Source organism: Frieseomelitta varia, unplaced genomic scaffold (assembly GCF_011392965.1).
Source record: "Frieseomelitta varia isolate USP_RPSP 00005682 unplaced genomic scaffold, Fvar_1.2 scaffold_146, whole genome shotgun sequence".
Classification (NCBI taxonomy): domain Eukaryota; kingdom Metazoa; phylum Arthropoda; class Insecta; order Hymenoptera; family Apidae; genus Frieseomelitta; species Frieseomelitta varia.
Window position 1 is genome coordinate 501,867 of NW_025109150.1, and position 12,963 is coordinate 514,829.

The following is a 12,963-nucleotide window of genomic DNA, read 5'->3' on the forward strand; positions in this document are numbered from 1 at the left end:
GGCTACGACGCGTCTTACCCCACACGCGATCACTCCTACGAGTGGAACGCGTTTCTTTCATCCTCCCGACCTTGAACCCTCTTTTCTCTCTTTTTTCTTCTTCTTCTTTTCTTTTTAAAGGTTCTCGTTCCTCTGCCCTTCGATCCTCTTGAAAAAAATATAAATTACGTTTTGCACGAAGGTAGTGCGACTGTGTTTGTTCTCCGTTTATCTATATTCTTCGTGTTGTGACTTCTTTTCTCGAGTGGTTGCTCGTCTTTTTCTCGAATAAATTCCTTCGCGTGTCTCGTGACAGATTTCTAGAATATCTAACTAATTGATTAATTTAATTTCAAAACATCCGTTAAAATATTGAAACTAAATAATTTGTTACAGTACTCCGTGTCAAATTTTAATCAATACCCGATTAAACGAACTCTTATTGATGGAAATTATTTAAACCTGAACTCTTGTTATACGAGCGATAAATCACTGGAGAGAGTCAGTGGACTCCTGTTATACGAACTCTGATTACATAAATTACATATTTGTTTAATCGATAAGATTCATACAGGCGGAGTTCCACTGCAGTTAAAATTCATCGTGACGTTGCAACTATTATACAATTACCATGAATTAAATGTTGCAAAAATCTTGATTCGAATGCTCAGTATTCGTTGGATAAAAATTTAATCTAACTAGCATTAATTTCCCATCTTGTCTCCCTCGTTTTCTCTCGTTTTGTTTCATTTTGAACCCTTCCTCCCTTCCCTGCCCGTATTCACAAAATAAACACTTCCCGATCCTTCACCCGCGCGTTCCACGTCCGATGTCGTGGACAGCAGGTAGCAAACGGCTCGAATCGTAAACGCGCGTAATCGTTTCACTTCCTCCTCTTCCCACTCGCTTCTTCCCCATCTGACAAGCAAATCCATCGTCCAATCTCAGAACGAGAGTGAACGAGAGAGAGAGTCAGAGGGAAAAAGAAGAAGAAGAAAAAGGAGAGTAGACTCGTCCCGAACCGTTTCGTCGAAAAGATGATCGACCTTCGACGATTTGGCCTTCGAGCATGGGGCTAGTCGTCCTTTGTCGAGGACGAGATCCTGGGCGCCCTGGTGTGCAGAGGTACAAAACGCGAAAGAGTCTCTTGAGTCTCTCGCCTCAAAATAAGAAAAAAAAAAAAAAGAAAACATTTTACAGGACTTTGCAGACCGGCTTTCAACCCCTTGCGCTGGCAACTGGTTCGCGGACCATAACGAGTGACCGAACCGTGTACAATAATTTGTCGATTTCTTTTTAAAACTTGTATGACATCACTGGATAGAAATTATTGAGAAGTAATAAGTTTATTATTCGTTTTGCCTGGGCTTACGTACTTAAACATACTTGAAACTGAGAAAATGTTGCAATTTTGGGAGCAAAAATGCGTGGCACGTCATTCCAGCGCAAGAGGTTAAAGGGGGCAGGATAGTTTGACGGGCCTAAAAATTACGAATACTTTGGAGGGCTAGTAAAAAAAAAAGTACATATTTGGTTGACACGAAATTTGGTGGTTTATTTTGACACGTTATAAACTATAAAAAGCAACATTAAAAGAGATAGAAAGATGGCTCTTATTTGACTTTTTAACGGCATGATTTTACATAACTTTTGTTTACGTTGCCTATCGGTGTGCATGATTTCAGTCAAATAGGATTAGCTGCAAGAGAAAGTTCAAAAGTAAACAATATTCTCTAGGGATTGACGATCCAACATTTTCAATTTTGTGAAAATTATGAAAATAGCAGCGATTTGTTTTTGATGTATCGATTTCATGCGAAAAATTTCTACGTTTTTTTGTGTATATTTTTCGAAATTGTTAAAAATTAAGAAATGTTCGATCGTCAATCTCTAGTAAATGTTACACTAAAGATACGTACCAAGTTTCACAGTAATCGGTTGGTTAGTTTCCGAGATATCTTGCACACCGTTTCTAAAAACCTAGTTTCGAGAAAAACGCGTTTAAAGTTTCAGAACGTCATTTTTCATATGTACCCTTTACTTACTTTTTTTACTTACTATATCGCGGCTCACAGTTCTTACAGTTCACAACTAAATCGAATCCAAGTCCCCTAATATTCGATTCGTCAAAAGTAATATTTGAATCGCACGATTTACACTTTATAATAGCGCTTAAAGTTGCAAACGGTGATACAAATTCAATTATTGTATCCACAGATTTATCATTACACTCCAAAATAACTCGTTTTAATGGCCAAGACTTTTCCTGTCTTATTTCCAAGACTTCAAACTACCATTTAAAATGAAACAAAACAAAGAAAATCGATTTTTTGAAAATTTCAAACTATCCCGACCCCTTGACCGCAGCAAAGCTAAGAAGAGCGAAACACTTTTTTTATAAAAAAAAAAGGAAAGAAAAATGAGGAGAAAATGGAATCCAAGTCCCCTAATATTCAATTCGTCAAAAATAATATTTGAATCGCACGATTTACACTTTATAATAGCACTTAAAGTTGCAAACAGTGATACAAATTTAATTATTCTGTATCCGCGGATTTATTATTACACTCCAAAATAAGTCGTTTTAATGGCCAAGACTTTTCCTGTCTTATTTCCAAGACTTCAAACTACCATGTAAAACAAAACAAAACAAAGAAAATCGATTTTTTGAAAATTTCAAACTATCCCGACCCCTTGACCGCAGCAAAGCTAAGAAGAGCGAAACACTTTTTTTATAAAAAAAAAAAAAGGAAAGAAAAATGAGGAGAAAATGGAAAGGAGAGTGTACGAACCAGAGGGAGAGGGAAACGTAGGAGAGAGAGAAAGATAGAAGATAAAAAAAAGAGAGAGAGGGAGAAAATCTCGTGTCCTCGAACGACAGAAAGAGATCGAGGAGATCGAAAGCAGTGTCGGCCATCTAGGGAGAATCGACGAAAACTGCAAAGTGGTCTTTCCACTGGGGGCCGCATGTTTATACGCGTATGGGACTCGACGTATTATGGCGCGGTAGTGGAGGGGGAAGTTGTACGATGAACGGTGGCTCAGTGTTCTCGCGACGCTCGAGACGCAAGGGTGTTATGTAACGTGTAGTTGATATTTTGTGCTCTAACCTAACCTAAAAAATATATATATATATATATATACACACACACAAATATATATATATAGGATTCCACGTTGCTCTTTATCCCTGTTTCCTTTGCTTTTCGTCGAACGTTCGCGATTCGTTACTGTACGATCGCAAACTGCAAATCGAAAGAGCGCGCGCCATTTATAAAAAAGTTTCGTGTCGAAAGCGGCGAGATCGCGGGATCGTCGGCGAAGGATCTTCTTTCTCGATAATCTGGAGCTCCGAACGAATTCAAAGGCAGCTTATCATGCGGAGGAAAGAGGAGAAGGACACGTCGGTGAAATTCATGGATACGTGATTGACCATCTTCCCTCCAAGTCCGTGTAAGTACATACATATACACGTATAGCCTGTACAGTTTGCACAACCAACTCGAGTACATATATATTATTTGTCGCGCGTTAATCGTCCCGGTTAACCGCTTTTGTCTATTCGGCTCGTGCTCTCTCTCAATGTTGATCTTTTTACAAGAAAACCAATGTCCTGTAACTGGTGACGCGGACAGGAAGTATAATTCCACGTGAAGAAACGAGAGGAAAGAATAAAATTTGTTCGTTGGGACCTTCGTTCTCGAGTTTTACTGTTTCTTGTCGTGTTGTTGTTTCAGTTGTACCACCAGTTACGGGACATCATGTATGTATTGTGAGTCTCAAACTGAAGAACTTTTAAATAAATACGAATGAAAGAATTTGTACAGGATGTTTTCGTTTAACAGGAATTAATTTTTAATTTAAGTTATTTTCGATTAATTTAGTGTAGGAATTGAAAATAAGAATTGGAGTAGTTTCAGAGTTATAAGACACAGTGTACACGTGCACACTGTGTTTTATATGTGTGATTGATTATTCTCTGTATGTTTTACTTTGATTGACTTCAGCGTCACGTAATACTGGTATCTTATTTTTCTATGAATTAAACCGAACTCAGACTTGTCCGTTGTCCTTTTAAAAGGATAATTGCAAGCAAATTTTCATAACTATCTCGCGACTTTTATTCGCATTTTTTTTTTTTTTTTCTTTTTAAATAATCAACGAACAGTGAAATAATACACGTAACAAGAATGTTTCATAGATACATTTAACATAAGTCTTGAATGACAACGACGACATTATTTCGCCGAATGAGTCTTAGTTTCTTCAATAGAAAAAGAAAAGAAAAAAAATGAAAACAATAGAAGGAATGTTCCAAGAAGTACAGAGTAAGATTCTAGGAAATACTTTCAACGAGGATTCTACGATTTTGTAGTAAACACGTCGAACGTAAACACACGATTAAGTGAAACGCGAAAGAGAAGGGGTAAAACCAAGGGATTAAATTATGCTCCGGACGAAATTCGTATGTATCTCGCGCTTAGCCGAGTCTTGCTATGTCCATCCGCGACATGAATTATTTATACATCGAACCATGCGTGTCTTTTTTTTTTTCTTTCTTTAATATTCATTAAAGAAAGCGATCGCCAAATAAAACCGTCGGATCGGAATAACATTCATAGAAATGATTTGCTTACTTACATATTAAGTAATATATAAAAGTATCGTACAAAAGGATAATGTAAAATGCATGAGTGGACAAAAACGTGGTGTTACATAAGTTTTCGAAAAAATGCCTAAAGATGCCTTTACGATATTGTTATTTATTCCATATACGAGAATAAATTCCTATTAATACACGAAATGTTGATACAAAGTATTTGAAATGACATGAATTTGTTTGACTGGAAATAAAAAGGAGGGGATGTTCATTGCTTCAACAAGATGCAAATAAAACATAAAACAGGATAAACATAAAGTATAAAAGGATAATGTGTTAAATGCGTAAAATATAAGCGTGTAAAAATAAAGAGGTCATAGTTTTCCAAAGTAAATCGAAAACCTAACGGTGCCTCTGCAACATTGTTATTTGTTCCATGTACGAGAATTGATTCCCATTAACACACGTAATAAATTTTGATGACAAAAAGACATGAACTCGAGTAAAATGAAAACGGAGCAAATATAACGAATGAAAGATACTTTATTGCATTTGCAACAGAATGCGAATGAAAGATTGAAAGATTGCGTTGTCCCTTTAATCGGGAGTTTTTTTGCTCTAAAATTGCAATAATTTCTCAGTTTTAAGTATATTTACGTATAATTATGTGACAAATTTGTTACTTCTCAATAATTTTTATCCAGTGATATACCGACGTGTTCAAAAAGAAACAAAAAGACGAATCGTTTTACACTTCGGTTCGGTCACTCGTTATGGTCCGCAATCAGTTGCCAGCGCGAGGCGGTTGAACGTTTACCTCGATCTGTCTGTCACGCGAAAACAGAATTCGATGAAAAGCCGCGAGAGTTTCTTCTTAACGCGAAAGAAAAGAAACGCGAAGAATATGAAATGAATTCGATGTTAACGCATGTGTTTCGATCGACCCGTACGAATCCCGTGCTCCGCGGGCCCGCAGCTTCTCAATTCGGTGGATTTTTCTTTTTTTCTTTTTTCCGAAGGCCGAAGGAACAGAGAGGTAGTTTACGAGGCATTTTAACGATTCGTTGCATCTCTCGTCACGCGTTGCCCATGAAAACGCGCGCGAGTCGTGTCGTTTTCGTTTCTCTCGGTCACGTACGAACGCGCCGCGGTCCTCGTTTCGTACGAATGTTTTGTCCTGGCTCGCCTACCGACAGTTAGGGGCCTCATGGCAATTTGTCGAAATCATTCGAGAAGAATAATTCCTCTTCTTCCTCCCCCACCTCTCCACTCCCCCGCGGTTTATCGAGCTTGACAAAACGTTTATGAAAGTTAACGCTGACAGCAGATAAGATTCTTGTAATGAAAGCATCTTGATCGCTTCGAAGAAACCATTATATATAACCACGTATATATAATTACCATTACGTGTAACATATATAATAAACCATTACGTGTATGTATATATATATATGTATATATATATATATATATATATACACATGAATAATTATACACCGTGAGCGTAAATTTGTGGTACAAGTGCAATCACTGAAGCTCCTGTGACTCAAAACAAGAGGGAAGTCGAAGAGTGAGAAAATTACGTCGTTAATTTCCAATTAGGCACGCGCTTAATGGAGGTTGACGTTTAGAAAATCATCAGGATCTAGGACGCTTTTAGGGCACTTTGAGTATTTGCTTTTAACCCACGAATGGCGCTGGCGCAACTGATTGCGGACCATAACGAGTGACCAAAATCGTGTACAACAATTCGTCGCTTTCTTTTTAAACTCTGGGGCTGGATTAACATCAGAAGTAATAAATTTATTCATTTGCTTTGCTGGGCTGTGTTTCAATATACTTGAAGCTGAGAAAATATTGCAGTTTTTGGAGCAAAAAGTTCTCAACGTCATTCCAGCGCAAGAGGTTTAAAATATTGGGATCTCGATAATGCGAGTACACGTTACGACTTCGTGACGTGACAATTCTCGTCGAATGCAGGTAAAATCGCATATGCATCGGTGTAAATTATAATATCGTCTGATATATGCCGGAGTGTTTAAAATCGACATGTGTATTTGTAATTGAAATGGACACTCTACTCATAAGAATTTTCAAAATACCTACTATCTTGAGTGTGGATACAATGTGTGTGTGTGTGTGTGTGTATATATATATATAATAAATACGAAATATAATATAATAAATATATATATAAAAATTTATATATATATATATATATATATAAATTTTATTGAAATCGAATGACACACGTCTGAAATGGAACAGCTTTTATTTTTAATTAAACGAAGTCGCACTTCAGTCGAATTTATTGAGAATGGAAAGTTTAACTCTCTCAGTAGTTTATTTACGAAATAGTGAGTGAAGTGTCGCTTCAAATGAAATGATATAACATTGGAAATAATCATTCTGTTTAAATGGTATTTTGTTGATTGTGTTTCTCTGGCATGTGACTTCGTTTAAAGCAATCATCAAGTATAGTTAATGATATGTAATTTCAATTTTCTGAAAAATTTCCTTCACGATTTTAACTTTCGTCGAGAAGCAATAAGATGTTTAGTTTACGTGAATTATCTCGAATTATTCGAATAATAATTCGATGATGAATAAGTATCAACTGACTCACGAGTATTCTCTATCAGGAATTTCTCCTTTTGAAATTATTTCTGATATCCATACAAATGCACTCCTGATATACGCCATTCTTATGGTATTAAATTTTGAGATTTTTTTTATCATTTCACGGGTTAAGAGAATCTTTAAATCCTTTAAACAATATTTTATTTATTGAATCTCGCAGTTTCACGAAGTTCAAAGAAATTATTAGAGTATTTATAACATCACTTGGTCCCTAATGGGTTAAATTAATTATTACACTTGATTTTCGTCTTATCTCGAGCCACAGTACATTTCGCAGACTCCACACTTGTGTGCACGTGGCTTAAAATACACGCGCAGCCCTCGAGATTATAAATCTTAGATTCGAAGGCTTCGACGGATGGAAAATGGAAAGAGGTGATTTTGATGAAACGAATCGAAAAAATTCTTCTTGTTCCTCGCTCGTTTTGGGTGGTCAAACGGATCGGAGCAAGTTCTCCTCCTCGCGAGGACCGAAACAACGATCCGTATAAGGAGCTGGCCTACTACTTCTCTCGTGTTCGTACGTTCTCGACCATACGTCCGGTCGAACGTGTGCACACTGACTCCCATTAACGCTCGGACATTTAAATAATCGGACAGTAAATATTGTGAACTGTTGTAATTTCTTAAAAAAAAGGAAAAGTCGTGCAGCAATAAATCCGTTGACATTCGATATGACCGAAATGTGATATTTGTTTTTCATTTTTCAACATTTCATTTGTGTAACAGAGATCATTTATACTGCCAAAGTGTCACAAACGAAATTAATAAAAAAATGATGAAAGAACAAGTTAATAATTCAATGGTCCTTGGGAAACACGTGACACGTTATACAAGGTCATCACATAGATTTACGTCATTATTATTATGCGTAGCGAAAAATGTTTCAGATGAATGGTTTCGAGAGGGGCACATTCTGATGATGCTAGTTTTCTTGTAGGTGGACGCGTAGGAGGACATATGAAGGTCATTAACGTTTTTTTTAAAAATGGAATCATATTTTTTATTGCACCAGTTGATGCACCTTGATTTTCTTTGCGAAACAGTATTAACCTATTTATGTTAAAAAAAAATCATTAGTTTAGGAGATATTTTAATTTTTAAAATCTATTTTAAAATCTCTTAGAATGTCTGAAAGATAAAGACAGTATAAATATAAGAACACTGTCCTTCTTCTTCCATGTCTTTCATACGATAATTTTACGAAATTAAAATTAAAATATCTCTAATAATAATGACGTAAATCTAGATCGTGGCAATATATGGCGATCCACCCTGTATATCAAGGGGTTAAAGCCCCTATTTTCAAAGTGCGTTCGTTTCATTCTGAAATGTTTTTACATCACGTAGCAACGTTAGTGAGGATAACATTTCTTCTGGTAGAAGCATTGAAAAATTTCTTTCTCTCACGATGAGATGGGACTTGAAGATGAAAGTTTCCTTTTTGCAACGATCCGCGATTTATTGGTGTGTGTTTGACTATCAGGTGCAGATAATGAAAAATTCAACGAATTAGCTGGGAAAAGAAAGATCGTAAATAGTGAATTTTAACAGGTTCTAAAGTGGAAACTTCATTCTTCAAGTCCACTGTAAATTCACTCGTGAAGAAGAACTTTCCAATGTTTTTACAGTAGCATTTTCGAGAAGAAAAGTGTCTTCACTTCGCCATTTGCTGCGTAAAAATGTGAAACTATTTTAGGTAAAATGAACGATGTATTAAAAAAAAAAAGAAGAAGAAGAAAGAAAAGAAACTTCAAGCTTAACGAGCTCCAAGTTTATTACTACGCGACCTCTTTCTACAGAAATTTGTAATTATAAACAGCATTTAATGCGAGTCATTGTACATGATACTCACATTCGACTCGTTTCTCTAAAACCGAGGAAGAAAGAGGAAGAGAGAGAGAAAGATCCATTTAGTTCTGTGTCATCCACAGAGATGGTCATGTTTCGTTAGTATTCGCCGATTGGTTCGTCGGCATATCCGCTCTAAATTACGCTTCGAATCTTCAGGTCCGCGTTCCGTGCACGCGCGGAATCGCACTTTCTCGCCCGCGGCAAGGCAACGCCGATGGTCACCTTGCCAGGTTCGCTGTTCAATTGTGTACACATCGTACATACCTCGTAAGTTGATTTGCACGTCGACGTCGACGTCGCAGTCTTAGAATTACATTCAGTTAAGCTCAGATTGATTTAGATTAATCCTTTGAGCTCGTTGCACGCTGGAGGTGACAATAACAATTATAATAAATTGTATTGAAGATCATCGAAGAAGCTTCAAAGAATTATATTACCATAATAATATATTATATAATATATTAATTATAATAATAATAATTTTAATTATATTATATAATAATATATTATATTATTATATTATATAATATAATAATATAAAATTTAATATAAATAATAGTATATTATAGTATAGTATATTATATTATATTATATTATATTATATTATAATATAATATTTTATTATATTATATAATAATATATTATATTATTATACAATATATTATATAATAATAATATGTTATATTATAATAATAAACTAATGAAAAAGTCAAATCGAAATGTACTGAATGTTACGTTGATTTAGTTGGTTTGCCTTGAAATAAATGCGACAACGTTGAAAACAAATCGAGGGTTGAAAGAGTTATGTTTAGAAGGTCGTTGGTTGATTGTCGATCTTTAGTCGTTTCAAGATTTTTAATTCTTATTTGATATTAGACGAGAGTTTTCGAATCTGTAATTTAATTGAATTTTATTACTGTAATCCTAGTCGGTAGAATTGAATCAGATATCAAATTTTAATAATCCGATGTGAATTGTTGAACATACTCCGACGCTATTTACGGATTAAGTTCGATATTTTTTATTAGTTTCTTTTCTTGGACTAAAAACAATTATTATTATCAATTACGTCAGCATCTCTTTCGAATGGTAATTTCTTGATAATTATATATCAATTGTATATATAATTGTGACATGATAATTATACAAAATGTGTGTGCGTGCGTTGAACGGTAATTAATGATTATATGTATAATTGATAATTATCATGTCATAATTACACGTGAAATTCGTGAATTGCCACAGGGAAAGAAAAAAAAAAAAGAACATGTTGCTATGATTACAGTGAAACATTTCCGCGAGTTACTGCAAATGGAATTCAACGTATGTCGAAACTTTCTTTTCAGCCTCCGTATTAGTATTTCACGTTCAGATAAATGAAGTCGATCAGTCAGGAGTTCATTTAACCGATGATCGAAGTTTTTCAGTTCTCTTCAGTCCAACTAACTTCTCTTCCAACTACAAATACAGTTATATAGCGCGAACGAAATTGTATGTATTGTATACTGTTCATTTGTTGAATATCTCTCAGTTTAGTTTAAGATCGTTCAGCCTTCACAGCCGATCCATTAAATCTGCTACCAATAGAAACTTAACAGTTATTTCAAAATTACGTTCGCAGCGGCCGCGTAATTTCTTGCATGCACGAGGAAAACGTGCTGGAGAAAGCTGGCTATAGTTTGTGTGTGTGTGTGTGTGTGAGCAACTAGCGTTACTATTGATACCACATTGACACTTATCGGCATCGGCTTGTAAATTTCACAATCAGTATCGTATTGTACTTTTGCCAGTGTAATCGCGATAGATTCCTTTTGTTTCCTTTGCATCTCCCGTTGATTAATTTGTTAGAGTGCAAAACTTTAGAACCGAGGTGTTTTTCTCATGTTTCTCAGCTAATTTACTGGATAGAATATTGCTAGGTTGTTACAGACTTCACAAGATAAACCGCTCTTTCACACAGTAAGCGGTATTTTGTATCTTTAATCTTCCCCGTGCAGGCGAATGCAACGATAAACGCCGACAATTATACGGGAAACATGCGACAATTTAAATAACAACTGTACAAAAATTGCAGAAATGTTGCTGTGTACGATAAAACGATTTTCAAACCCGAGTACTGTACTAACCTCTTGCGCTAGTAACTGGTTCGCGGACCATAACGAGTGATCGAACAATAAATCGTCTTCTTTTCGAATTCAGCGGTATATCACTGGATGAGAAGTGACTAAGAAGTAATTTATTATTTAAATTTATTATTTACTTTGCCTGGGTTGTATTTTAATATACTTAAAACTGAGAAAACATTGTAGAGATATAATATAAATAATGTTTATTGTATAATATAATATAAATATATAATTATACTGTATTATATTGTATAATATAATATAAATAATATTTATTATATAATATAATATAAATACATAATTATATTGTATAATATAATATAAATAATGTTTATTTAATCGGAGTAATGATAATAGAGCAACAAACAAGGCAAACAACATTTAAACACGGATTAACAACTCAAATAACGCAATTGACACTTTTAACAACTCTTTGTAAATGCTCTGTCACGACTCGGTTTCTCAACTCGCTCGACTCTGGTTCTCTTTAAAGAAGAAAAGCGCTCCAATGCCTACGTTGGACTTCTCGCATCACATTCATGTTTTTCATAACTAAAATTATAACTACAGATTAATTATAATAATCGATACATACCCTACAATATTGCAAATATTTTCGGCGTGCGTGGCAAGAGGTTAATCCAACGATTTTTTTTTATCCAATAAATTGCTTAAAATCAGCGAAATTACAAGCGAAAATGAAGCAATTCTGAATATGAGCAGAATTCAGAACGAGACATGTATTTATTTAGATTTTCCCCCTCCCTCCCTTTATATTTCTGTTGACATTGCGTTGCAATCATAAAGGGGTGAAACTGGTTCCTCGAACCGTGGAGTGATGTAACCAAGCACTTGACAAGATGGACGAGCTTCAGACACGAGTTCGAGTTCGATAACCGAGTATGATGACGTTATCTATGGAAACGGGACGGTTTATTGAAAAAGCCGCAGTATATCGGAATCGACGCGAGAAACAAGCGTTGCACCGATTAGTTCGTCAGACTGGTCAGACTGAATCGTTTCGTTTGAATGTGGCTCGAAAAGGAGGATCGAGTTAGATTTGTTACAATTTTGCCACGTGATCATTTTATTTTACATTGCGTACGGCACTCTTTTTTGGAGCAACAGGAGCAACTTTGTACAATGCGTATATGCACTTCTTTAACTCACATTGATAAAATATTCTTAAATATCACTATATATTTTTATATGGTAATATTTAAGAATTTATTTATAATGTATTTTTAGATTTCAACTATTATTTATTTTATATTTATATTAACACATTGAGAACGGTATTTTCTCGTATTTTTTGAATTATTTATATATGATTGATAAAGGTTCAAGAGAATGTATAGCATTTAACAAGTGTATTATTTTGTTAATAATTAAAATTATTAATTATGTTTCATTTTAGAGGTGTTTTGTTAAATAAAATGAAAATGCCTCTAGTGGTATGTTAGGAAACAATTTCCCTACTTCTTGAAAAATTATATTATAATATATAATTATATATTATATACAGGGTGTTTCGTAACTTGTGGGACCCACTTCGGGAGCTGATTGTACGCCTAAAAATAATAAAAAAAAGTCAAATGTCCTATCTGTCTTCGTTTATGAGATACAATGAATTTTCTGTTTTAATTACTTTTACAAAAGATGCTCGAAATGACTAGCTTGCATTTGAAGACAAGCCTGCACGCGTCTTGTCATTCATCTGGTTACTCTCTCTATCATTCCTGGTGTTTCTCGAATTTGTCGGAA

The 12,963-nt window shown here is 34.9% G+C and overlaps 1 protein-coding gene across 2 annotated transcripts in view; it reads left to right on the plus strand.

The window, feature by feature from the left end:
* Positions 1-2,892: 2,892 nt before the first annotated feature.
* LOC122534026 (semaphorin-5A) overlaps positions 2,893-12,963 on the plus strand; it is a 55,331-nt gene continuing 45,260 nt past the window's right edge. Inside the window, exon 1 of one of the 2 annotated variants that reach the window (XM_043664307.1) lies at positions 2,893-3,436. The gene's annotated coding sequence lies outside the window, so the exon portion shown is untranslated. The remainder of the gene's footprint in view (positions 3,437-12,963) is intronic. The other variant, XM_043664290.1, reaches the window with a different exon arrangement.